A 25840-nucleotide genomic window follows, 5' to 3' on the forward strand; every position below is an offset into this window, starting at 1 on the left:
AGGGATGGACTTTTGAGGGCCATCTTCGGTGCACTTTCAGCATCTTTTAGGTAACACGGCTTCGGTTTCCAGTTTAAAATGCGACACTGGTGAGACTTGAACCCACAACCTTTGAATGCCTACATTTCACTAGAAGTCCAATGCGCTATCCATTGCGCCACAGAGCCGAGCTTGCACTGACTGTTTTTGCCAGGCACCTTCAAATGAAAAATATCTGCTTTTACCCATTTGTTCGTGGCATTTCAGAATGTATGCAGGCTACCTTTTTGTTATATAAGAAGAAAGAGTACAGCATCTGGCTATCTCCCAAATGTTACTCTGGATTATTTCAGCAGTCCCATCTCACTCTCATCAAACACCTGTTTCATTACATAACAAGCTATCATCACAACCCGTCTTCTAGATTTCTAAGAAAAATCAAAAACTTTCTGAGTCTACTACCTGTAACCTGCTAAACTTTCAATACTCAGCAGCAGAGATGGTTGTACTTACCAACATCAGACCTCTCAAATCCACTTCTTTTGTTTCATTTAATGAAATTGGTGCCACTCATTAAAAAAACCCCACCATGAATGCTTCAGGAACTGAGACGCTCCACATTTCAAAATGTGAATTTGTTTGCACGTCCAAGGTGATATCCTTTGTGCTGCACAACAATGCTCGTGCAGCTTGCTTTGCATACTACATCTGGAGAAGATATACATTTTAGGAATGAAGCCCTTGATGGGATATTCTTAAATGATGTCCCTATGGAATCTCAAGGGCGGCTTGTTGTTTAAATTTAGGAACAAAGCTAGATTTATCATTAGTGAAAACCAAGTTTGTTGGTTATGGAAGGCAAGACTTGGCACGCTTTCATTCTCTTAGTTGATTAATTGTGTGTCATTAGTTGATGAGGTGGTTACAAACTGTGCTGGTGAAGGTGAACTGTTTACTCCTTTCCATGAAGAGCTTAGTCTGTGTTGCAGCAGACAAGTTTCCAGGGATGGACTTTTGAGGGCCATCTTCGGTGCACTTTCAGCTTCTTTTAGGTAACACGGCTTCGGTTTCCAGTTTAAAATGCGACTCTGGTGGGACTCGAACCCACAACCTTTGAATGCCTACATTTCACTAGAAGTCCAATGCGCTATCCATTGCGCCACAGAGCCAAGCTTGCACTGACTGTTTTTGCCAGGCACCTTCAAATGAAAAATATCTGCTTTTACCCATTTGTTCGTGGCATTTCAGGATGTATGCAGGCTACCTTTTTGTTATATAAGAAGAAAGAGTACAGCATCTGGCTATCTCCCAAATGTTACTCTGGATTATTTCAGCAGTCCCATCTCACTCTCATCAAACACCTGTTTCATTACATAACAAGCTATCATCACAACCCATCTTCTAGATTTCTAAGAAAAATCAAAAACTTTCTGAGTCTACTACCTGTAACCTGCTAAACTTTCAATACTCAGCAGCAGAGATGGTTGTACTTACCAACATCTGACCTCTCAAATCCACTTCTTTTGTTTCATTTAATGAAATTGGTGCCACTCATTAAAAAAAAACCATCATGAATGCTTCAGGAACTGAGACGCTCCACATTTCAAAATGTGAATTTGTTTGCACGTCCAAGGTGATATCCTTTGTGCTGCACAACAATGCTCATGCAGCTTGCTTTGCATACTACATCTGGAGAAGATATACATTTTAGGAATGAAGCCCTTGATGGGATATTCTTAAATGATGTCCCTATGGAATCTCAAGGGCGGCTTGTTGTTTAAATTTAGGAACAAAGCTAGATTTATCATTAGTGAAAACCAAGTTTGTTGGTTATGGAAGGCAAGACTTGGCACGCTTTCATTCTCTTAGTTGATTAATTGTGTGTCATTAGTTGATGAGGTGGTTTCAAACTGTGCTGGTGAAGGTGAACTGTTTACTCCTTTCCATGAAAAGCTTAGTCTGTGTTGCAGCAGACAAGTTTCCAGGGATGGACTTTTGAGGGCCATCTTTGGTGCACTTTCAGCATCTTTTAGGTAACACGGCTTCAGTTTCCAGTTTAAAATGCGACTCTGGTGGGACTCAAATCCACAACCTTAGAATGCCTATATTTTACTAGAAGTCCAATGCGCTATCCATTGCGCCACAGAGCCGAGCTTGCACTGCCTGTTTTTGCCAGGCACCTTCAAATGAAAAATATCTGCTTTTACCCATTTGTTCGTTGCATTTCAGGATGTATGCAGGCTACCTTTTTGTTATATAAGAAGAAAGAGTACAGCATCTGGCTATCTCCCAAATGTTACTCTGGATTATTTCAGCAGTCCCATCTCACTCTCATCAAACACCTGTTTCATTACATAACAAGCTATCATCACAACCCGTCTTCTAGATTTCTAAGAAAAATCAAAAACTTTCTGAGTCTACTACCTGTAACCTGCTAAACTTTCAACACTCAGCAGCAGAGATGGTTGTACTTACCAACATCTGACCTCTCAAATCCACTTCTTTTGTTTCATTTAATGAAATTGGTGCCACTCATTAAAAAAACCCATCATGAATGCTTCAGGAACTGAGACGCTCCACATTTCAAAATGTGAATTTGTTTGCACGTCCAAGGTGATATCCTTTGTGCTGCACAACAATGCTCATGCAGCTTGCTTTGCATACTACATCTGGAGAAGATATACATTTTAGGAATGAAACCCTTGATGGGATATTCTTCAATGATGTCCCTATGGAATCTCAAGGGCGGCTTGTTGTTTAAATTTAGGAACAAAGCTAGATTTATCATTAGCGAAAACCAAGTTTGTTGGTTATGGAAGGCAAGACTTGGCACGCTTTCATTCTCTTAGTTGATTAATTGTGTGTCATTAGTTGATGAGGTGGTTACAAACTGTGCTGGTGAAGGTGAACTGTTTACTCCTTTCCATGAAGAGCTTAGTCTGTGTTGCAGCAGACAAGTTTCCAGGGATGGACTTTTGAGGGCCATCTTCGGTGCACTTTCAGCTTCTTTTAGGTAACACGGCTTCGGTTTCTAGTTTAAAATGCGACTGTGGTGGGACTCGAACCCACAACCTTTGAATACCTACATTTCACTAGAAGTCCAATGCGCTATCCATTGCGCCACAGAGCCGAGCTTGCACTGACTGTTTTTGCCAGGCACCTTCAAATGAAAAATATCTACTTTTACCCATTTGTTCGTGGCATTTCAGGATGTATGCAGGCTACCTTTTTGTTATATAAGAAGAAAGAGTACAGCATCTGGCTATCTCCCAAATGTTACTCTGGATTATTTCAGCAGTCCCATCTCACTCTCATCAAACACCTGTTTCATTACATAACAAGCTATCATCACAACCCGTCTTCTAGATTTCTAAGAAAAATCAAAAACTTTCTGAGTCTACTACCTGTAACCTGCTAAACTTTCAATACTCAGCAGCAGAGATGGTTGTACTTACCAACATCTGACCTCTCAAATCCACTTCTTTTGTTTCATTTAATGAAATTGGTGCCACTCATTAAAAAAAACCCATCATGAATGCTTCAGTAACTGAGACGCTCCACATTTCAAAATGTGAATTGCACGTCCAAGGTGATATCCTTTGTGCTGCACAACAATGCTCATGCAGCTTGCTTTGCATACTACATCTGGAGAAGATATAAATTTTAGGAATGAAGCCCTTGATGGTATATTCTTAAATGATGTCCCTATGGAATCTCAAGGGCGGCTTGTTGTTTAAATTTAGGAACAAAGCTAGATTTATCATTAGCGAAAACCAAGTTTGTTGGTTATGGAAGGCAAGACTTGGCACGCTTTCATTCTCTTAGTTGATTAATTGTGTGTCATTAGTTGATGAGGTGGTTACAAACTGTGCTGGTGAAGGTGAACTGTTTACTCCTTTCCATGAAGAGCTTAGTCTGTGTTGCAGCAGACAAGTTTCCAGGGATGGACTTTTGAGGGCCATCTTCGGTGCACTTTCAGCATCTTTTAGGTAACACGGCTTCGGTTTCAAGTTTAAAATGCCACTCTGGTGGGACTCGAACCCACAACCTTTGAATGCCTACATTTCACTAGAAGTCCAATGCGCTATCCATTGCGCCACAGAGCCAAGCTTGCACTGACTGTTTTTGCCAGGCACCTTCAAATGAAAAATATCTGCTTTTACCCATTTGTTCGTGGCATTTCAGGATGTATGCAGGCTACCTTTTTGTTATATAAGAAGAAAGAGTACAGCATCTGGCTATCTCCCAAATGTTACTCTGGATTATTTCAGCAGTCCCATCTCACTCTCATCAAACACCTGTTTCATTACATAACAAGCTATCATCACAACCCGTCTTCTAGATTTCTAAGAAATATTAAAAACTTTCTGAGTCTACTACCTGTAACCTGCTAAACTTTCAACACTCAGCAGCAGAGATGGTTGTACTTACCAACATCTGACCTCTCAAATCCACTTCTTTTGTTTCATTTAATGAAATTGGTGCCACTCATTAAAAAAACCCATCATGAATGCTTCAGGAACTGAGACGCTCCACATTTCAAAATGTGAATTTGTTTGCACGTCCAAGGTGATATCCTTTGTGCTGCACAACAATGCTCATGCAGCTTGCTTTGCATACTACATCTGGAGAAGATATACATTTTAGGAATGAAGCCCTTGATGGGATATTCTTCAATGATGTCCCTATGGAATCTCAAGGGCGGCTTGTTGTTTAAATTTAGGAACAAAGCTAGATTTATCATTAGTGAAAACCAAGTTTGTTGGTTATGGAAGGCAAGACTTGGCACGCTTTCATTCTCTTAGTTGATTAATTGTGTGTCATTAGTTGATGAGGTGGTTACAAACTGTGCTGGTGAAGGTGAACTGTTTACTCCTTTCCATGAAGGGCTTAGTCTGTGTTGCAGCAGACAAGTTTCCAGGGATGGACTTTTGAGGGCCATCTTTGGTGCACTTTCAGCATCTTTTAGGTAACACGGCTTCGGTTTCCAGTTTAAAATGTGACTCTGGTGGGACTCGAACCCACAACCTTTGAATGCCTACATTTCACTAGAAGTCCAATGCGCTAACAATTGCACCACAGAGCCGAGCTTGCACTGATTGTTTTTGCCAGGCACCTTCAAATGAAAAATATCTGCTTTTACCCATTTGTTCGTGGCATTTCAGGATGTATGCAGGCTACCTTTTTGTTATATAAAAAGAAAGAGTACAGCATCTGGCTATCTCCCAAATGTTACTCTGGATTATTTCAGCAGTCCCATCTCACTCTCATCAAACACCTGTTTCATTACATAACAAGCTATCATCACAACCTGTCTTCTAGATTTCTAAGAAAAATCAAAAACTTTCTGAGTCTACTACCTGTAACCTGCTAAACTTTCAATACTCAGCAGCAGAGATGGTTGTACTTACCAACATCTGACCTCTCAAATCCACTTCTTTTGTTTCATTTAATGAAATTGGTGCCACTCATTAAAAAAAACCCATCATGAATGCTTCAGGAACTGAGACGCTCCACATTTCAAAATGTGAATTTGTTTGCACGTCCAAGGTGATATCCTTTGTGCTGCATAACAATGCTCATGCAGCTTGCTTTGCATACTACATCTGGAGAAGATATACATTTTAGGAATGAAGCCCTTGATGGGATATTCTTCAATGATGTCCCTATGGAATCTCAAGGGCGGCTTGTTGTTAAAATTTAGGAACACAGCTAGATTTATCATTAGCAAAAACCAAGTTTGTTGGTTATGGAAGGCAAGACTTGGCACGCTTTCATTCTCTTAGTTGATTAATTGTGTGTCATTAGTTGATGAGGTGGTTACAAACTGTGCTGGTGAAGGTGAACTGTTTACTCTTTTCCATGAAGAGCTTAGTCTGTGTTGCAGCAGACAAGTTTCCAGGGATGGACTTTTGAGGGCCATCTTCGGTGCACTTTCAGCATCTTTTAGGTAACACGGCTTCGGTTTCCAGTTTAAAATGCGACTCTGGTGGGACTCAAACCCACAACCTTTGAATGCCTACATTTCGCTAGAAGTGCAATGTGCTATCCATTGCGCCACAGAGCCGAGCTTGCACTGACTGTTTTTGCCAGGCACCTTCAAATGAAAAATATCTGCTTTTACCCATTTGTTCGTGGCATTTCAGGATGTATGCAGGCTACCTTTTTGTTATATAAGAAGAAAGAGTACAGCATCTGGCTATCTCCCAAATGTTACTCTGGATTATTTCAGCAGTCCCATCTCACTCTCATCAAACACCTGTTTCATTACATAACAAGCTATCATCACAACCCATCTTCTAGATTTCTAAGAAAAATCAAAAACTTTCTGAGTCTACTACCTGTAACCTGCTAAACTTTCAATACTCAGCAGCAGAGATGGTTGTACTTACCAACATCTGAACTCTCAAATCCACTTCTTTTGTTTCATTTAATGAAATTGGTGCCACTCATTAAAAAAAACCCATCATGAATGCTTCAGGAACTGAGACGCTCCACATTTCAAAATGTGAATTTGTTTGCACGTCCAAGGTGATATCCTTTGTGCTGCACAACAATGCTCATGCAGCTTGCTTTGCATACTACATCTGCTAAACTTTCAATACTCAGCAGCAGAGATGGTTGTACTTACCAACATCTGACCTCTCAAATCCACTTCTTTTGTTTCATTTAATGAAATTGGTGCCACTCATTAAAAAAAACCCATCATGAATGCTTCAGGAACTGAGACGCTCCACATTTCAAAATGTGAATTTGTTTGCACGTCCAAGGTGATATCCTTTGTGCTGCACAACAATGCTCATGCAGCTTGCTTTGCATACTACATCTGCTAAACTTTCAATACTCAGCAGCAGAGATGGTTGTACTTACCAACATCTGACCTCTCAAATCCACTTCTTTTGTTTCATTTAATGAAATTGGTGCCACTCATTAAAAAAAACCCATCATGAATGCTTCAGGAACTGAGACGCTCCACATTTCAAAATGTGAATTTGTTTGCACGTCCAAGGTGATATCCTTTGTGCTGCACAACAATGCTCATGCAGCTTGCTTTGCATACTACATCTGGAGAAGATATACATTTTAGGAATGAAGCCCTTGATGGGATATTCTTCAATGATGTCCCTATGGAATCTCAAGGGCGGCTTGTTGTTTAAATTTAGGAACAAAGCTAGATTTATCATTAGCAAAAATTAAGTTTGTTGGTTATGGAAGGCAAGACTTGGCACGCTTTCATTCTCTTAGTTGATTAATTGTGTGTCATTAGTTGATGAGGTGGTTACAAACTGTGCTGGTGAAGGTGAACTGTTTACTCCTTTCCATAAAAAGCTTAGTCTGTGTTGCAGCAGACAAGTTTCCAGGGATGGACTTTTGAGGGCCATCTTCGGTGCACTTTCAGCATCTTTTAGGTAACACGGCTTCGGTTTCCAGTTTAAAATGTGACTCTGGTGGGAGTCGAACCCACAACCTTTGAATGCCTACATTTCACTAGAAGTCCAATGCGCTATCCATTGCGCCACAGAGCCAAGCTTGCACTGACTGTTTTTGCCAGGCACCTTCAAATGAAAAATATCTGCTTTTACCCATTTGTTCGTGGCATTTCAGGATGTATGCAGGCTACCTTTTTGTTATATAAGAAGAAAGAGTACAGCATCTGGCTATCTCCCAAATGTTACTCTGGATTATTTCAGCAGTCCCATCTCACTCTCATCAAACACCTGTTTCATTACATAACAAGCTATCATCACAACCCGTCTTCTAGATTTCTAAGAAAAATCTAAAAACTTTCTGAGTCTACTACCTGTAACCTGCTAAACTTTCAATACTCAGCAGCAGAGATGGTTGTACTTACCAACATCTGACCTCTCAAATCCACTTCTTTTGTTTCATTTAATGAAATTGGTACCACTCATTAAAAAAAAACCATCATGAATGCTTCAGGAACTGAGACGCTCCACATTTCAAAATGTGAATTTGTTTGCACGTCCAAGGTGATATCCTTTGTGCTGCATAACAATGCTCATGCAGCTTGCTTTGCATACTACATCTGGAGAAGATATACATTTTAGGAATGAAGCCCTTGATGGGATATTCTTAAATGATGTCCCTATGGAATACCAAGGGCGGCTTGTTGTTTAAATTTAGGAACAAAGCTAGATTTAACATTAGTGAAAACCAAGTTTGTTGGTTATGGAAGGCAAGACTTGGCACGCTTTCATTCTCTTAGTTGATTAATTGTGTGTCATTAGTTGATGAGGTGGTTACAAACTGTGCTGGTGAAGGTGAACTGTTTACTCCTTTCCATGAAAAGCTTAGTCTGTGTTGCAGCAGACAAGTTTCCAGGGATGGACTTTTGAGGGCCATCTTCGGTGCACTTTCAGCATCTTTTGGGTAACACGGCTTCGGTTTCCAGTTTAAAATGTGACTCTGGTAGGACTCGAACCCACAACCTTTGAATGCCTACATTTCACTAGAAGTCCAACACGCTATCCATTGCGCCACAGAGCCAAGCTTGCACTGCCTCTTTTTGCCAGGCACCTTCAAATGAAAAATATCTGCTTTTACCCATTTGTTCGTGGCATTTCAGGATGTATGCAGTCTACCTTTTTGTTATATAAGAAGAAAGAGTACAGCATCTGGCTATCTCCCAAATGTTACTCTGGATTATTTCAGCAGTCCCATCTCACTCTCATCAAACACCTGTTTCATTACATAACAAGCTATCATCACAACCCGTCTTCTAGATTTCTAAGAAAAATCAAAAACTTTCTGAGTCTACTACCTGTAACCTGCTAAACTTTCAACACTCAGCAGCAGAGATGGTTGTACTTACCAACATCTGACCTCTCAAATCCACTTCTTTTGTTTCATTTAATGAAATTGGTGCCACTCATTAAAAAAAACCCATCATGAATGCTTCAGGAACTGAGACGCTCCACATTTCAAAATGTGAATTGCACGTCCAAGGTGATATCCTTTGTGCTGCACAACAATGCTCATGCAGCTTGCTTTGCATACTACATCTGGAGAAGATATAAATTTTAGGAATGAAGCCCTTGATGGTATATTCTTAAATGATGTCCCTATGGAATCTCAAGGGCGGCTTGTTGTTTAAATTTAGGAACAAAGCTAGATTTATCATTAGCGAAAACCAAGTTTGTTGGTTATGGAAGGCAAGACTTGGCACGCTTTCATTCTCTTAGTTGATTAATTGTGTGTCATTAGTTGATGAGGTGGTTACAAACTGTGCTGGTGAAGGTGAACTGTTTACTCCTTTCCATGAAGGGCTTAGTCTGTGTTGCAGCAGACAAGTTTCCAGGGATGGACTTTTGAGGGCCATCTTTGGTGCACTTTCAGCATCTTTTAGGTAACACGGCTTCGGTTTCCAGTTTAAAATGTGACTCTGGTGGGACTCGAACCCACAACCTTTGAATGCCTACATTTCACTAGAAGTCCAATGCGCTATCAATTGCACCACAGAGCCGAGCTTGCACTGACTGTTTTTGCCAGGCACCTTCAAATGAAAAATATCTGCTTTTACCCATTTGTTCGTGGCATTTCAGGATGTATGCAGGCTACCTTTTTGTTATATAAAAAGAAAGAGTACAGCATCTGGCTATCTCCCAAATGTTACTCTGGATTATTTCAGCAGTCCCATCTCACTCTCATCAAACACCTGTTTCATTACATAACAAGCTATCATCACAACCCGTCTTCTAGATTTCTAAGAAAAATCAAAAACTTTCTGAGTCTACTACCTGTAACCTGCTAAACTTTCAATACTCAGCAGCAGAGATGGTTGTACTTACCAACATCTGACCTCTCAAATCCACTTCTTTTGTTTCATTTAATGAAATTGGTGCCACTCATTAAAAAAAACCCATCATGAATGCTTCAGGAACTGAGACGCTCCACATTTCAAAATGTGAATTTGTTTGCACGTCCAAGGTGATATCCTTTGTGCTGCATAACAATGCTCATGCAGCTTGCTTTGCATACTACATCTGGAGAAGATATACATTTTAGGAATGAAGCCCTTGATGGGATATTCTTCAATGATGTCCCTATGGAATCTCAAGGGCGGCTTGTTGTTAAAATTTAGGAACACAGCTAGATTTATCATTAGCAAAAACCAAGTTTGTTGGTTATGGAAGGCAAGACTTGGCACGCTTTCATTCTCTTAGTTGATTAATTGTGTGTCATTAGTTGATGAGGTGGTTACAAACTGTGCTGGTGAAGGTGAACTGTTTACTCTTTTCCATGAAGAGCTTAGTCTGTGTTGCAGCAGACAAGTTTCCAGGGATGGACTTTTGAGGGCCATCTTCGGTGCACTTTCAGCATCTTTTAGGTAACACGGCTTCGGTTTCCAGTTTAAAATGCGACTCTGGTGGGACTCAAACCCACAACCTTTGAATGCCTACATTTCGCTAGAAGTGCAATGTGCTATCCATTGCGCCACAGAGCCGAGCTTGCACTGACTGTTTTTGCCAGGCACCTTCAAATGAAAAATATCTGCTTTTACCCATTTGTTCGTGGCATTTCAGGATGTATGCAGGCTACCTTTTTGTTATATAAGAAGAAAGAGTACAGCATCTGGCTATCTCCCAAATGTTACTCTGGATTATTTCAGCAGTCCCATCTCACTCTCATCAAACACCTGTTTCATTACATAACAAGCTATCATCACAACCCATCTTCTAGATTTCTAAGAAAAATCAAAAACTTTCTGAGTCTACTACCTGTAACCTGCTAAACTTTCAATACTCAGCAGCAGAGATGGTTGTACTTACCAACATCTGAACTCTCAAATCCACTTCTTTTGTTTCATTTAATGAAATTGGTGCCACTCATTAAAAAAAACCCATCATGAATGCTTCAGGAACTGAGACGCTCCACATTTCAAAATGTGAATTTGTTTGCACGTCCAAGGTGATATCCTTTGTGCTGCACAACAATGCTCATGCAGCTTGCTTTGCATACTACATCTGCTAAACTTTCAATACTCAGCAGCAGAGATGGTTGTACTTACCAACATCTGACCTCTCAAATCCACTTCTTTTGTTTCATTTAATGAAATTGGTGCCACTCATTAAAAAAAACCCATCATGAATGCTTCAGGAACTGAGACGCTCCACATTTCAAAATGTGAATTTGTTTGCACGTCCAAGGTGATATCCTTTGTGCTGCACAACAATGCTCATGCAGCTTGCTTTGCATACTACATCTGCTAAACTTTCAATACTCAGCAGCAGAGATGGTTGTACTTACCAACATCTGACCTCTCAAATCCACTTCTTTTGTTTCATTTAATGAAATTGGTGCCACTCATTAAAAAAAACCCATCATGAATGCTTCAGGAACTGAGACGCTCCACATTTCAAAATGTGAATTTGTTTGCACGTCCAAGGTGATATCCTTTGTGCTGCACAACAATGCTCATGCAGCTTGCTTTGCATACTACATCTGCTAAACTTTCAATACTCAGCAGCAGAGATGGTTGTACTTACCAACATCTGACCTCTCAAATCCACTTCTTTTGTTTCATTTAATGAAATTGGTGCCACTCATTAAAAAAAACCCATCATGAATGCTTCAGGAACTGAGACGCTCCACATTTCAAAATGTGAATTTGTTTGCACGTCCAAGGTGATATCCTTTGTGCTGCACAACAATGCTCATGCAGCTTGCTTTGCATACTACATCTGGAGAAGATATACATTTTAGGAATGAAGCCCTTGATGGGATATTCTTCAATGATGTCCCTATGGAATCTCAAGGGCGGCTTGTTGTTTAAATTTAGGAACAAAGCTAGATTTATCATTAGCAAAAATTAAGTTTGTTGGTTATGGAAGGCAAGACTTGGCACGCTTTCATTCTCTTAGTTGATTAATTGTGTGTCATTAGTTGATGAGGTGGTTACAAACTGTGCTGGTGAAGGTGAACTGTTTACTCCTTTCCATAAAAAGCTTAGTCTGTGTTGCAGCAGACAAGTTTCCAGGGATGGACTTTTGAGGGCCATCTTCGGTGCACTTTCAGCATCTTTTAGGTAACACGGCTTCGGTTTCCAGTTTAAAATGTGACTCTGGTGGGAGTCGAACCCACAACCTTTGAATGCCTACATTTCACTAGAAGTCCAATGCGCTATCCATTGCGCCACAGAGCCAAGCTTGCACTGACTGTTTTTGCCAGGCACCTTCAAATGAAAAATATCTGCTTTTACCCATTTGTTCGTGGCATTTCAGGATGTATGCAGGCTACCTTTTTGTTATATAAGAAGAAAGAGTACAGCATCTGGCTATCTCCCAAATGTTACTCTGGATTATTTCAGCAGTCCCATCTCACTCTCATCAAACACCTGTTTCATTACATAACAAGCTATCATCACAACCCGTCTTCTAGATTTCTAAGAAAAATCTAAAAACTTTCTGAGTCTACTACCTGTAACCTGCTAAACTTTCAATACTCAGCAGCAGAGATGGTTGTACTTACCAACATCTGACCTCTCAAATCCACTTCTTTTGTTTCATTTAATGAAATTGGTACCACTCATTAAAAAAAAACCATCATGAATGCTTCAGGAACTGAGACGCTCCACATTTCAAAATGTGAATTTGTTTGCACGTCCAAGGTGATATCCTTTGTGCTGCATAACAATGCTCATGCAGCTTGCTTTGCATACTACATCTGGAGAAGATATACATTTTAGGAATGAAGCCCTTGATGGGATATTCTTAAATGATGTCCCTATGGAATACCAAGGGCGGCTTGTTGTTTAAATTTAGGAACAAAGCTAGATTTAACATAAGAGAAAACCAAGTTTGTTGGTTATGGAAGGCAAGACTTGGCACGCTTTCATTCTCTTAGTTGATTAATTGTGTGTCATTAGTTGATGAGGTGGTTACAAACTGTGCTGGTGAAGGTGAACTGTTTACTCCTTTCCATGAAAAGCTTAGTCTGTGTTGCAGCAGACAAGTTTCCAGGGATGGACTTTTGAGGGCCATCTTCGGTGCACTTTCAGCATCTTTTGGGTAACACGGCTTCGGTTTCCAGTTTAAAATGTGACTCTGGTAGGACTCGAACCCACAACCTTTGAATGCCTACATTTCACTAGAAGTCCAACACACTATCCATTGCGCCACAGAGCCAAGCTTGCACTGCCTTTTTTTGCCAGGCACCTTCAAATGAAAAATATCTGCTTTTACCCATTTGTTCGTGGCATTTCAGGATGTATGCAGTCTACCTTTTTGTTATATAAGAAGAAAGAGTACAGCATCTGGCTATCTCCCAAATGTTACTCTGGATTATTTCAGCAGTCCCATCTCACTCTCATCAAACACCTGTTTCATTACATAACAAGCTATCATCACAACCCGTCTTCTAGATTTCTAAGAAAAATCAAAAACTTTCTGAGTCTACTACCTGTAACCTGCTAAACTTTCAATACTCAGCAGCAGAGATGGTTGTACTTACCAACATCTGACCTCTCAAATCCACTTCTTTTGTTTCATTTAATGAAATTGGTGCCACTCATTAAAAAAACCCCATCATGAATGCTTCAGGAACTGAGACGCTCCACATTTCAAAATGTGAATTTGTTTGCACGTCCAAGGTGATATCCTTTGTGCTGCACAACAATGCTCATGCAGCTTGCTTTGCATACTACATCTGGAGAAGATATACATTTTAGGAATGAAGCCCTTGATGGGATATTCTTAAATGATGTCCCTAAGGAATCTCAAGCGCGGCTTGTTGTTTAAATTTAGGAACAAAGCTAGATTTATCATTAGCGAAAACCAAGTTTGTTGGTTATGGAAGGCAAGACTTGGCACGCTTTCATTCTCTTAGTTGATTAATTGTGTGTCATTAGTTGATGAGGTGGTTACAAACTGTGCTGGTGAAGGTGAACTGTTTACTCCTTTCCATGAAGAGCTTAGTCTGTGTTGCAGCAGACAAGTTTCCAGGGATGGACTTTTGAGGGCCATCTTCGGTGCACTTTCAGCATCTTTTAGGTAACACGGCTTCGGTTTCCAGTTTAAAATGCGACTCTGGTGGGACTCGAACCCACAACCTTTGATTGCCTACATTTCACTAGAAGTCCAATGTGCTATCCATTGCGCCACAGAGCCGAGCTTGCACTGACTGTTTTTGCCAGGCACCTTCAAATGAAAAATATCTGCTTTTACCCATTTGTTCGTGGCATTTCAGGATGTATGCAGGCTACCTTTTTGTTATATAAGAAGAAAGAGTACAGCATCTGGCTATCTCCCAAATGTTACTCTGGATTATTTCAGCAGTCCCATCTCACTCTCATCAAACACCTGTTTCATTACATAACAAGCTATCATCACAACCCATCTTCTAGATTTCTAAGAAAAATCAAAAACTTTCTGAGTCTACTACCTGTAACCTGCTAAACTTTCAATACTCAGCAGCAGAGATGGTTGTACTTACCAACATCTGAACTCTCAAATCCACTTCTTTTGTTTCATTTAATAAAATTGGTGCCACTCATTAAAAAAAACCCATCATGAATGCTTCAGGAACTGAGACGCTCCACATTTCAAAATGTGAATTTGTTTGCACGTCCAAGGTGATATCCTTTGTGCTGCACAACAATGCTCATGCAGCTTGCTTTGCATACTACATCTGCTAAACTTTCAATACTCAGCAGCAGAGATGGTTGTACTTACCAACATCTGACCTCTCAAATCCACTTCTTTTGTTTCATTTAATGAAATTGGTGCCACTCATTAAAAAAAACCCATCATGAATGCTTCAGGAACTGAGACGCTCCACATTTCAAAATGTGAATTTGTTTGCACGTCCAAGGTGATATCCTTTGTGCTGCATAACAATGCTCATGCAGCTTGCTTTGCATACTACATCTGGAGAAGATATACATTTTAGGAATGAAGCCCTTGATGGGATATTCTTCAATGATGTCCCTATGGAATCTCAAGGGCGGCTTGTTGTTAAAATTTAGGAACACAGCTAGATTTATCATTAGCAAAAACCAAGTTTGTTGGTTATGGAAGGCAAGACTTGGCACGCTTTCATTCTCTTAGTTGATTAATTGTGTGTCATTAGTTGATGAGGTGGTTACAAACTGTGCTGGTGAAGGTGAACTGTTTACTCCTTTCCATGAAGAGCTTAGTCTGTGTTGCAGCAGACAAGTTTCCAGGGATGGACTTTTGAGGGCCATCTTCGGTGCACTTTCAGCATCTTTTAGGTAACACGGCTTCGGTTTCCAGTTTAAAATGCGACTCTGGTGGGACTCGAACCCACAACCTTTGAATGCCTACATTTCACTAGAAGTCCAATGTGCTATCCATTGCGCCACAGAGCCGAGCTTGCACTGACTGTTTTTGCCAGGCACCTTCAAATGAAAAATATCTGCTTTTACCCATTTGTTCGTGGCATTTCAGGATGTATGCAGGCTACCTTTTTGTTATATAAGAAGAAAGAGTACAGCATCTGGCTATCTCCCAAATGTTACTCTGGATTATTTCAGCAGTCCCATCTCACTCTCATCAAACACCTGTTTCATTACATAACAAGCTATCATCACAACCCGTCTTCTAGATTTCTAAGAAAAATCTAAAACTTTCTGAGTCTACTACCTGTAACCTGCTAAACTTTCAATACTCAGCAGCAGAGATGGTTGTACTTACCAACATCTGACCTCTCAAATCCACTTCTTTTGTTTCATTTAATGAAATTGGTGCCACTCATTAAAAAAAACCCATCATGAATGCTTCAGGAACTGAGACGCTCCACATTTCAAAATGTGAATTTGTTTGCACGTCCAAGGTGATATCCTTTGTGCTGCACAACAATGCTCATGCAGCTTGCTTTGCATACTACATCTGGAGAAGATATACATTTTAGGAATGAAGCCCTTGATGGGATATTCTTAAATGATGTCCCTAAGGAATCTCAAGGGCGGCTTGTTGTTTAAATTTAGGAACAAAGCTAGATTTATCATTAGCGAAAACCAAGTTTGTTGGTTATGGAAGGCAAGACTTGGCACGCTTTCATTCTCTTAGTTGATTAATTGTGTGTCATTAGTTGATGAGGTGGTTACAAACTGTGCTGGTGAAGGTGAACTGTTTACTCCTTTCCATGAAGAGCTTAGTCTGTGTTGCAGCAGACAAGTTTCCAGGGATGGACTCTTGAGGGCCATCTTTGATGCACTTTCAGCATCTTTTAGGTAACACGGCTTCGGTTTCCAGTTTAAAAAGCAACTCTGGTGGGACTCGAACCCACAACCTTTGAATGCCTACATTTCACTAGAAGTCCAATGCGCTATCCATTGCGCCACAGAGCCGAGCTTGCACTGACTGTTTTTGCCAGGCACCTTCAAATGAAAAATATCTGCTTTTACCCATTTGTTCGTGGCATTTCAGGATGTATGCAGGCTACCTTTTTGTTATATAAGAAGAAAGAGTACAGCATCTGGCTATCTCCCAAATGTTACTCTGGATTATTTCAGCAGTCCCATCTCACTCTCATCAAACACCTGTTTCATTACATAACAAGCTATCATCACAACCCGTCTTCTAGATTTCTAAGAAAAATCAAAAACTTTCTGAGTCTACTACCTGTAACCTGCTAAACTTTCAATACTCAGCAGCAGAGATGGTTGTACTTACCAACATCTGAACTCTCAAATCCACTTCTTTTGTTTCATTTAATAAAATTGGTGCCACTCATTAAAAAAAACCCATCATGAATGCTTCAGGAACTGAGACGCTCCACATTTCAAAATGTGAATTTGTTTGCACGTCCAAGGTGATATCCTTTGTGCTGCACAACAATGCTCATGCAGCTTGCTTTGCATACTACATCTGCTAAACTTTCAATACTCAGCAGCAGAGATGGTTGTACTTACCAACATCTGACCTCTCAAATCCACTTCTTTTGTTTCATTTAATGAAATTGGTGCCACTCATTAAAAAAAACCCATCATGAATGCTTCAGGAACTGAGACGCTCCACATTTCAAAATGTGAATTTGTTTGCACGTCCAAGGTGATATCCTTTGTGCTGCATAACAATGCTCATGCAGCTTGCTTTGCATACTACATCTGGAGAAGATATACATTTTAGGAATGAAGCCCTTGATGGGATATTCTTCAATGATGTCCCTATGGAATCTCAAGGGCGGCTTGTTGTTAAAATTTAGGAACACAGCTAGATTTATCATTAGCAAAAACCAAGTTTGTTGGTTATGGAAGGCAAGACTTGGCACGCTTTCATTCTCTTAGTTGATTAATTGTGTGTCATTAGTTGATGAGGTGGTTACAAACTGTGCTGGTGAAGGTGAACTGTTTACTCCTTTCCATGAAGAGCTTAGTCTGTGTTGCAGCAGACAAGTTTCCAGGGATGGACTTTTGAGGGCCATCTTCGGTGCACTTTCAGCATCTTTTAGGTAACACGGCTTCGGTTTCCAGTTTAAAATGCGACTCTGGTGGGACTCGAACCCACAACCTTTGAATGCCTACATTTCACTAGAAGTCCAATGTGCTATCCATTGCGCCACAGAGCCGAGCTTGCACTGACTGTTTTTGCCAGGCACCTTCAAATGAAAAATATCTGCTTTTACCCATTTGTTCGTGGCATTTCAGGATGTATGCAGGCTACCTTTTTGTTATATAAGAAGAAAGAGTACAGCATCTGGCTATCTCCCAAATGTTACTCTGGATTATTTCAGCAGTCCCATCTCACTCTCATCAAACACCTGTTTCATTACATAACAAGCTATCATCACAACCCGTCTTCTAGATTTCTAAGAAAAATCTAAAACTTTCTGAGTCTACTACCTGTAACCTGCTAAACTTTCAATACTCAGCAGCAGAGATGGTTGTACTTACCAACATCTGACCTCTCAAATCCACTTCTTTTGTTTCATTTAATGAAATTGGTGCCACTCATTAAAAAAAACCCATCATGAATGCTTCAGGAACTGAGACGCTCCACATTTCAAAATGTGAATTTGTTTGCACGTCCAAGGTGATATCCTTTGTGCTGCACAACAATGCTCATGCAGCTTGCTTTGCATACTACATCTGGAGAAGATATACATTTTAGGAATGAAGCCCTTGATGGGATATTCTTAAATGATGTCCCTAAGGAATCTCAAGGGCGGCTTGTTGTTTAAATTTAGGAACAAAGCTAGATTTATCATTAGCGAAAACCAAGTTTGTTGGTTATGGAAGGCAAGACTTGGCACGCTTTCATTCTCTTAGTTGATTAATTGTGTGTCATTAGTTGATGAGGTGGTTACAAACTGTGCTGGTGAAGGTGAACTGTTTACTCCTTTCCATGAAGAGCTTAGTCTGTGTTGCAGCAGACAAGTTTCCAGGGATGGACTCTTGAGGGCCATCTTTGATGCACTTTCAGCATCTTTTAGGTAACACGGCTTCGGTTTCCAGTTTAAAATGCAACTCTGGTGGGACTCGAACCCACAACCTTTGAATGCCTACATTTCACTAGAAGTCCAATGCGCTATCCATTGCGCCACAGAGCCGAGCTTGCACTGACTGTTTTTGCCAGGCACCTTCAAATGAAAAATATCTGCTTTTACCCATTTGTTCGTGGCATTTCAGGATGTATGCAGGCTACCTTTTTGTTATATAAGAAGAAAGAGTACAGCATCTGGCTATCTCCCAAATGTTACTCTGGATTATTTCAGCAGTCCCATCTCACTCTCATCAAACACCTGTTTCATTACATAACAAGCTATCATCACAACCCGTCTTCTAGATTTCTAAGAAAAATCAAAAACTTTCTGAGTCTACTACCTGTAACCTGCTAAACTTTCAATACTCAGCAGCAGAGATGGTTGTACTTACCAACATCTGACCTCTCAAATCCACTTCTTTTGTTTCATTTAATGAAATTGTTGCCACTCATTAAAAAAAAACCCATCATGAATGCTTCAGGAACTGAGACGCTCCACATTTCAAAATGTGAATTTGTTTGCACGTCCAAGGTGATATCCTTTGTGCTGCATAACAATGCTCATGCAGCTTGCTTTGCATACTACATCTGGAGAAGATATACATTTTAGGAATGAAGCCCTTGATGGGATATTCTTCAATGATGTCCCTATGGAATCTCAAGGGCGGCTTGTTGTTAAAATTTAGGAACACAGCTAGATTTATCATTAGCAAAAACCAAGTTTGTTGGTTATGGAAGGCAAGACTTGGCACGCTTTCATTCTCTTAGTTGATTAATTGTGTGTCATTAGTTGATGAGGTGGTTACAAACTGTGCTGGTGAAGGTGAACTGTTTACTCCTTTCCATGAAGAGCTTAGTCTGTGTTGCAGCAGACAAGTTTCCAGGGATGGACTTTTGAGGGCCATCTTCGGTGCACTTTCAGCATCTTTTAGGTAACACGGCTTCGGTTTCCAGTTTAAAATGCGACTCTGGTGGGACTCGAACCCACAACCTTTGAATGCCTACATTTCACTAGAAGTCCAATGTGCTATCCATTGCGCCACAGAGCCGAGCTTGCACTGACTGTTTTTGCCAGGCACCTTCAAATGAAAAATATCTGCTTTTACCCATTTGTTCGTGGCATTTCAGGATGTATGCAGGCTACCTTTTTGTTATATAAGAAGAAAGAGTACAGCATCTGGCTATCTCCCAAATGTTACTCTGGATTATTTCAGCAGTCCCATCTCACTCTCATCAAACACCTGTTTCATTACATAACAAGCTATCATCACAACCCATCTTCTAGATTTCTAAGAAAAATCAAAAACTTTCTGAGTCTACTACCTGTAACCTGCTAAACTTTCAATACTCAGCAGCAGAGATGGTTGTACTTACCAACATCTGACCTCTCAAATCCACTTCTTTTGTTTCATTTAATGAAATTGGTGCCACTCATTAAAAAAAACCCATCATGAATGCTTCAGGAACTGAGACGCTCCACATTTCAAAATGTGAATTTGTTTGCACGTCCAAGGTGATATCCTTTGTGCTGCACAACAATGCTCATGCAGCTTGCTTTGCATACTACATCTGGAGAAGATATACATTTTAGGAATGAAGCCCTTGATGGAATATTCTTAAATGATGTCCCTAAGGAATCTCAAGGGCGGCTTGTTGTTTAAATTTAGGAACAAAGCTAGATTTATCATTAGCGAAAACCAAGTTTGTTGGTTATGGAAGGCAAGACTTGGCACGCTTTCATTCTCTTAGTTGATTAATTGTGTGTCATTAGTTGATGAGGTGGTTACAAACTGTGCTGGTGAAGGTGAACTGTTTACTCCTTTCCATGAAGAGCTTAGTCTGTGTTGCAGCAGACAAGTTTCCAGGGATGGACTCTTGAGGGCCTTCTTTGATGCACTTTCAGCATCTTTTAGGTAACACGGCTTCGGTTTCCAGTTTAAAATGCAACTCTGGTGGGACTCGAACCCACAACCTTTGAATGCCTACATTTCACTAGAAGTCCAATGTGCTATCCATTGCGCCACAGAGCCGAGCTTGCACTGACTGTTTTTGCCAGGCACCTTCAAATGAAAAATATCTGCTTTTACCCATTTGTTCGTGGCATTTCAGGATGTATGCAGGCTACCTTTTTGTTATATAAGAAGAAAGAGTACAGCATCTGGCTATCTCCCAAATGTTACTCTGGATTATTTCAGCAGTCCCATCTCACTCTCATCAAACACCTGTTTCATTACATAACAAGCTATCATCACAACCCATCTTCTAGATTTCTAAGAAAAATCAAAAACTTTCTGAGTCTACTACCTGTAACCTGCTAAACTTTCAATACTCAGCAGCAGAGATGGTTGTACTTACCAACATCTGACCTCTCAAATCCACTTCTTTTGTTTCATTTAATGAAATTGGTGCCACTCATTAAAAAAAACCCATCATGAATGCTTCAGGAACTGAGACGCTCCACATTTCAAAATGTGAATTTGTTTGCACGTCCAAGGTGATATCCTTTGTGCTGCACAACAATGCTCATGCAGCTTGCTTTGCATACTACATCTGGAGAAGATATACATTTTAGGAATGAAGCCCTTGATGGGATATTCTTCAATGATGTCCCTATGGAATCTCAAGGGCGGCTTGTTGTTTAAATTTAGGAACAAAGCTAGATTTATCATTAGCAAAAATTAAGTTTGTTGGTTATGGAAGGCAAGACTTGGCACGCTTTCATTCTCTTAGTTGATTAATTGTGTGTCATTAGTTGATGAGGTGGTTACAAACTGTGCTGGTGAAGGTGAACTGTTTACTCCTTTCCATGAAAAGCTTAGTCTGTGTTGCAGCAGACAAGTTTCCAGGGATGGACTTTTGAGGGCCATCTTCGGTGCACTTTCAGCATCTTTTAGGTAACACGGCTTTGGTTTCCAGTTTAAAATGTGACTCTGGTAGAACTCGAACCCACAACCTTTGAATGCCTACATTTCACTAGAAGTCCAACGCGCTATCCATTGCGCCACAGAGCCGAGCTTGCGCTGACTGTTTTTGCCAGGCACCTTCAAATGAAAAATATCTGCTTTTACCCATTTGTTCGTGGCATTTCAGGATGTATGCAGGCTACCTTTTTGTTATATAAGAAGAAAGAGTACAGCATCTGGCTATCTCCCAAATGTTACTCTGGATTATTTCAGCAGTCCCATCTCACTCTCATCAAACACCTGTTTCATTACATAACAAGCTATCATCACAACCCGTCTTCTAGATTTCTAAGAAAAATCAAAAACTTTCTGAGTCTACTACCTGTAACCTGCTAAACTTTCAATACTCAGCAGCAGAGATGGTTGTACTTACCAACATCTGACCTCTCAAATCCACTTCTTTTGTTTCATTTAATGAAATTGGTGCCACTCATTAAAAAAAACCCATCATGAATGCTTCAGGAACTGAGACGCTCCACATTTCAAAATGTGAATTTGTTTGCACGTCCAAGGTGATATCCTTTGTGCTGCATAACAATGCTCATGCAGCTTGCTTTGCATACTACATCTGGAGAAGATATACATTTTAGGAATGAAGCCCTTGATGGGATATTCTTAAATGATGTCCCTATGGAATCTCAAGGGCGGCTTGTTGTTTAAATTTAGGAACAAAGCTAGATTTAACATTAGTGAAAACCAAGTTTGTTGGTTATGGAAGGCAAGACTTGGCACGCTTTCATTCTCTTAGTTGATTAATTGTGTGTCATTAGTTGATGAGGTGGTTACAAACTGTGCTGGTGAAGGTGAACTGTTTACTCCTTTCCATGAAAAGCTTAGTCTGTGTTGCAGCAGACAAGTTTCCAGGGATGGACTTTTGAGGGCCATCTTCGGTGCACTTTCAGCATCTTTTAGGTAACACGGCTTTGGTTTCCAGTTTAAAATGTGACTCTGGTAGGACTCGAACCCACAACCTTTGAATGCCTACATTTCACTAGAAGTCCAACGCGCTATCCATTGCGCCACAGAGCCGAGCTTGCGCTGACTGTTTTTGCCAGGCACCTTCAAATGAAAAATATCTGCTTTTACCCATTTGTTCGTGGCATTTCAGGATGTATGCAGGCTACCTTTTTGTTATATAAGAAGAAAGAGTACAGCATCTGGCTATCTCCCAAATGTTACTCTGGATTATTTCAGCAGTCCCATCTCACTCTCATCAAACACCTGTTTCATTACATAACAAGCTATCATCACAACCCGTCTTCTAGATTTCTAAGAAAAATCAAAAACTTTCTGAGTCTACTACCTGTAACCTGCTAAACTTTCAATACTCAGCAGCAGAGATGGTTGTACTTACCAACATCTGACCTCTCAAATCCACTTCTTTTGTTTCATTTAATGAAATTGGTGCCACTCATTAAAAAAAACCCATCATGAATGCTTCAGGAACTGAGACGCTCCACATTTCAAAATGTGAATTTGTTTGCACGTCCAAGGTGATATCCTTTGTGCTGCACAACAATGCTCATGCAGCTTGCTTTGCATACTACATCTGGAGAAGATATACATTTTAGGAATGAAGCCCTTGATGGAATATTCTTAAATGATGTCCCTAAGGAATCTCAAGGGCGGCTTGTTGTTTAAATTTAGGAACAAAGCTAGATTTATCATTAGCGAAAACCAAGTTTGTTGGTTATGGAAGGCAAGACTTGGCACGCTTTCATTCTCTTAGTTGATTAATTGTGTGTCATTAGTTGATGAGGTGGTTACAAACTGTGCTGGTGAAGGTGAACTGTTTACTCCTTTCTATGAAGAGCTTAGTCTGTGTTGCAGCAGACAAGTTTCCAGGGATGGACTCTTGAGGGCCATCTTTGATGCACTTTCAGCATCTTTTAGGTAACACGGCTTCGGTTTCCAGTTTAAAATGCAACTCTGGTGGGACTCAAACCCACAACCTTTGAATGCCTACATTTCACTAGAAGTCCAATGCGCTATCCATTGCGCCACAGAGCCGAGCTTGCACTGACTGTTTTTGCCAGGCACCTTCAAATGAAAAATATCTGCTTTTACCCATTTGTTCGTGGCATTTCAGGATGTATGCAGGCTACCTTTTTGTTATATAAGAAGAAAGAGTACAGCATCTGGCTATCTCCCAAATGTTACTCTGGATTATTTCAGCAGTCCCATCTCACTCTCATCAAACACCTGTTTCATTACATAACAAGCTATCATCACAACCCGTCTTCTAGATTTCTAAGAAAAATCAAAAACTTTCTGAGTCTACTACCTGTAACCTGCTAAACTTTCAATACTCAGCAGCAGAGATGGTTGTACTTACCAACATCTGACCTCTCAAATCCACTTCTTTTGTTTCATTTAATGAAATTGGTGCCACTCATTAAAAAAAACCCATCATGAATGCTTCAGGAACTGAGACGCTCCACATTTCAAAATGTGAATTTGTTTGCACGTCCAAGGTGATATCCTTTGTGCTGCATAACAATGCTCATGCAGCTTGCTTTGCATACTACATCTGGAGAAGATATACATTTTAGGAATGAAGCCCTTGATGGGATATTCTTCAATGATGTCCCTATGGAATCTCAAGGGCGGCTTGTTGTTAAAATTTAGGAACACAGCTAGATTTATCATTAGCAAAAACCAAGTTTGTTGGTTATGGAAGGCAAGACTTGGCACGCTTTCATTCTCTTAGTTGATTAATTGTGTGTCATTAGTTGATGAGGTGGTTACAAACTGTGCTGGTGAAGGTGAACTGTTTACTCCTTTCCATGAAGAGCTTAGTCTGTGTTGCAGCAGACAAGTTTCAAGGGATGGACTTTTGAGGGCCATCTTTGGTGCACTTTCAGCATCTTTTAGGTAACACGGCTTCGGTTTCCAGTTTAAAATGTGACTCTGGTGGGACTCGAACCCACAACCTTTGAATACCTACATTTCACTAGAAGTCCAATGCGCTATCCATTGCGCCACAGAGCCGAGCTTGCACTGACTGTTTTTGCCAGGCACCTTCAAATGAAAAATATCTGCTTTTACCCATTTGTTCGTGGCATTTCAGGATGTATGCAGGCTACCTTTTTGTTATATAAGAAGAAAGAGTACAGCATCTGGCTATCTCCCAAATGTTACTCTGGATTATTTCAGCAGTCCCATCTCACTCTCATCAAACACCTGTTTCATTACATAACAAGCTATCATCACAACCCATCTTCTAGATTTCTAAGAAAAATCAAAAACTTTCTGAGTCTACTACCTGTAACCTGCTAAACTTTCAATACTCAGCAGCAGAGATGGTTGTACTTACCAACATCTGACCTCTCAAATCCACTTCTTTTGTTTCATTTAATGAAATTGGTGCCACTCATTAAAAAAAAACCATCATGAATGCTTCAGGAACTGAGACGCTCCACATTTCAAAATGTGAATTTGTTTGCACGTCCAAGGTGATATCCTTTGTGCTGCACAACAATGCTCATGCAGCTTGCTTTGCATACTACATCTGCTAAACTTTCAATACTCAGCAGCAGAGATGGTTGTACTTACCAACATCTGACCTCTCAAATCCACTTCTTTTGTTTCATTTAATGAAATTGGTGCCACTCATTAAAAAAAACCCATCATGAATGCTTCAGGAACTGAGACGCTCCACATTTCAAAATGTGAATTTGTTTGCACGTCCAAGGTGATATCCTTTGTGCTGCATAACAATGCTCATGCAGCTTGCTTTGCATACTACATCTGGAGAAGATATAAATTTTAGGAATGAAGCCCTTGATGGTATATTCTTAAATGATGTCCCTATGGAATCTCAAGGGCGGCTTGTTGTTTAAATTTAGGAACAAAGCTAGATTTATCATTAGCGAAAACCAAGTTTGTTGGTTATGGAAGGCAAGACTTGGCACGCTTTCATTCTCTTAGTTGATTAATTGTGTGTCATTAGTTGATGAGGTGGTTACAAACTGTGCTGGTGAAGGTGAACTGTTTACTCCTTTCTATGAAGAGCTTAGTCTGTGTTGCAGCAGACAAGTTTCCAGGGATGGACTCTTGAGGGCCATCTTTGATGCACTTTCAGCATCTTTTAGGTAACACGGCTTCGGTTTCCAGTTTAAAATGCAACTCTGGTGGGACTCAAACCCACAACCTTTGAATGCCTACATTTCACTAGAAGTCCAATGCGCTATCCATTGCGCCACAGAGCCGAGCTTGCACTGACTGTTTTTGCCAGGCACCTTCAAATGAAAAATATCTGCTTTTACCCATTTGTTCGTGGCATTTCAGGATGTATGCAGGCTACCTTTTTGTTATATAAGAAGAAAGAGTACAGCATCTGGCTATCTCCCAAATGTTACTCTGGATTATTTCAGCAGTCCCATCTCACTCTCATCAAACACCTGTTTCATTACATAACAAGCTATCATCACAACC

General features: G+C 40.3%; 21 non-coding genes across 21 annotated transcripts; all 21 read right to left on the bottom strand.

Moving 5' to 3' along the window:
• Positions 1-81: 81 nt before the first annotated feature.
• TRNAR-UCU (transfer RNA arginine (anticodon UCU)) lies at positions 82-167 on the bottom strand. Its single transcript is given in 2 exon segments — positions 82-117; positions 131-167. It is a non-coding gene; the product is annotated as a tRNA-Arg (tRNA).
• An 895-nt stretch (positions 168-1062) lies between these two features.
• TRNAR-UCU (transfer RNA arginine (anticodon UCU)) lies at positions 1063-1148 on the bottom strand. The gene is given in 2 exon segments: positions 1063-1098; positions 1112-1148. It is a non-coding gene; the product is annotated as a tRNA-Arg (tRNA).
• A 1875-nt stretch (positions 1149-3023) lies between these two features.
• Positions 3024-3109, bottom strand: TRNAR-UCU (transfer RNA arginine (anticodon UCU)). The gene is given in 2 exon segments: positions 3024-3059; positions 3073-3109. It is a non-coding gene; the product is annotated as a tRNA-Arg (tRNA).
• An 888-nt stretch (positions 3110-3997) lies between these two features.
• TRNAR-UCU (transfer RNA arginine (anticodon UCU)) lies at positions 3998-4085 on the bottom strand. Its single transcript is given in 2 exon segments — positions 3998-4035; positions 4049-4085. It is a non-coding gene; the product is annotated as a tRNA-Arg (tRNA).
• An 894-nt stretch (positions 4086-4979) lies between these two features.
• On the bottom strand, positions 4980-5065 carry TRNAR-UCU (transfer RNA arginine (anticodon UCU)). Its single transcript is given in 2 exon segments — positions 4980-5015; positions 5029-5065. It is a non-coding gene; the product is annotated as a tRNA-Arg (tRNA).
• A 2354-nt stretch (positions 5066-7419) lies between these two features.
• Positions 7420-7505, bottom strand: TRNAR-UCU (transfer RNA arginine (anticodon UCU)). Its single transcript is given in 2 exon segments — positions 7420-7455; positions 7469-7505. It is a non-coding gene; the product is annotated as a tRNA-Arg (tRNA).
• Positions 7506-8401: 896 nt separating this feature from the next.
• Positions 8402-8487, bottom strand: TRNAR-UCU (transfer RNA arginine (anticodon UCU)). Its single transcript is given in 2 exon segments — positions 8402-8437; positions 8451-8487. It is a non-coding gene; the product is annotated as a tRNA-Arg (tRNA).
• An 890-nt stretch (positions 8488-9377) lies between these two features.
• Positions 9378-9463, bottom strand: TRNAR-UCU (transfer RNA arginine (anticodon UCU)). Its single transcript is given in 2 exon segments — positions 9378-9413; positions 9427-9463. It is a non-coding gene; the product is annotated as a tRNA-Arg (tRNA).
• A 2593-nt stretch (positions 9464-12056) lies between these two features.
• Positions 12057-12142, bottom strand: TRNAR-UCU (transfer RNA arginine (anticodon UCU)). Its single transcript is given in 2 exon segments — positions 12057-12092; positions 12106-12142. It is a non-coding gene; the product is annotated as a tRNA-Arg (tRNA).
• Positions 12143-13038: 896 nt separating this feature from the next.
• TRNAR-UCU (transfer RNA arginine (anticodon UCU)) lies at positions 13039-13124 on the bottom strand. The gene is given in 2 exon segments: positions 13039-13074; positions 13088-13124. It is a non-coding gene; the product is annotated as a tRNA-Arg (tRNA).
• A 2115-nt stretch (positions 13125-15239) lies between these two features.
• Positions 15240-15325, bottom strand: TRNAR-UCU (transfer RNA arginine (anticodon UCU)). Its single transcript is given in 2 exon segments — positions 15240-15275; positions 15289-15325. It is a non-coding gene; the product is annotated as a tRNA-Arg (tRNA).
• An 895-nt stretch (positions 15326-16220) lies between these two features.
• TRNAR-UCU (transfer RNA arginine (anticodon UCU)) lies at positions 16221-16306 on the bottom strand. The gene is given in 2 exon segments: positions 16221-16256; positions 16270-16306. It is a non-coding gene; the product is annotated as a tRNA-Arg (tRNA).
• A 1134-nt stretch (positions 16307-17440) lies between these two features.
• TRNAR-UCU (transfer RNA arginine (anticodon UCU)) lies at positions 17441-17526 on the bottom strand. The gene is given in 2 exon segments: positions 17441-17476; positions 17490-17526. It is a non-coding gene; the product is annotated as a tRNA-Arg (tRNA).
• An 895-nt stretch (positions 17527-18421) lies between these two features.
• On the bottom strand, positions 18422-18507 carry TRNAR-UCU (transfer RNA arginine (anticodon UCU)). Its single transcript is given in 2 exon segments — positions 18422-18457; positions 18471-18507. It is a non-coding gene; the product is annotated as a tRNA-Arg (tRNA).
• An 896-nt stretch (positions 18508-19403) lies between these two features.
• Positions 19404-19489, bottom strand: TRNAR-UCU (transfer RNA arginine (anticodon UCU)). Its single transcript is given in 2 exon segments — positions 19404-19439; positions 19453-19489. It is a non-coding gene; the product is annotated as a tRNA-Arg (tRNA).
• An 895-nt stretch (positions 19490-20384) lies between these two features.
• Positions 20385-20470, bottom strand: TRNAR-UCU (transfer RNA arginine (anticodon UCU)). The gene is given in 2 exon segments: positions 20385-20420; positions 20434-20470. It is a non-coding gene; the product is annotated as a tRNA-Arg (tRNA).
• An 895-nt stretch (positions 20471-21365) lies between these two features.
• On the bottom strand, positions 21366-21451 carry TRNAR-UCU (transfer RNA arginine (anticodon UCU)). The gene is given in 2 exon segments: positions 21366-21401; positions 21415-21451. It is a non-coding gene; the product is annotated as a tRNA-Arg (tRNA).
• Positions 21452-22346: 895 nt separating this feature from the next.
• Positions 22347-22432, bottom strand: TRNAR-UCU (transfer RNA arginine (anticodon UCU)). The gene is given in 2 exon segments: positions 22347-22382; positions 22396-22432. It is a non-coding gene; the product is annotated as a tRNA-Arg (tRNA).
• Positions 22433-23327: 895 nt separating this feature from the next.
• On the bottom strand, positions 23328-23413 carry TRNAR-UCU (transfer RNA arginine (anticodon UCU)). Its single transcript is given in 2 exon segments — positions 23328-23363; positions 23377-23413. It is a non-coding gene; the product is annotated as a tRNA-Arg (tRNA).
• Positions 23414-24308: 895 nt separating this feature from the next.
• TRNAR-UCU (transfer RNA arginine (anticodon UCU)) lies at positions 24309-24394 on the bottom strand. Its single transcript is given in 2 exon segments — positions 24309-24344; positions 24358-24394. It is a non-coding gene; the product is annotated as a tRNA-Arg (tRNA).
• A 1134-nt stretch (positions 24395-25528) lies between these two features.
• Positions 25529-25614, bottom strand: TRNAR-UCU (transfer RNA arginine (anticodon UCU)). Its single transcript is given in 2 exon segments — positions 25529-25564; positions 25578-25614. It is a non-coding gene; the product is annotated as a tRNA-Arg (tRNA).
• Between the last annotated feature and the right edge of the window lie 226 nt (positions 25615-25840).

Source organism: Hyperolius riggenbachi, chromosome 8, assembly GCF_040937935.1.
Source record: "Hyperolius riggenbachi isolate aHypRig1 chromosome 8, aHypRig1.pri, whole genome shotgun sequence".
In the NCBI taxonomy this organism is placed as follows: Eukaryota; Metazoa; Chordata; class Amphibia; order Anura; family Hyperoliidae; genus Hyperolius; species Hyperolius riggenbachi.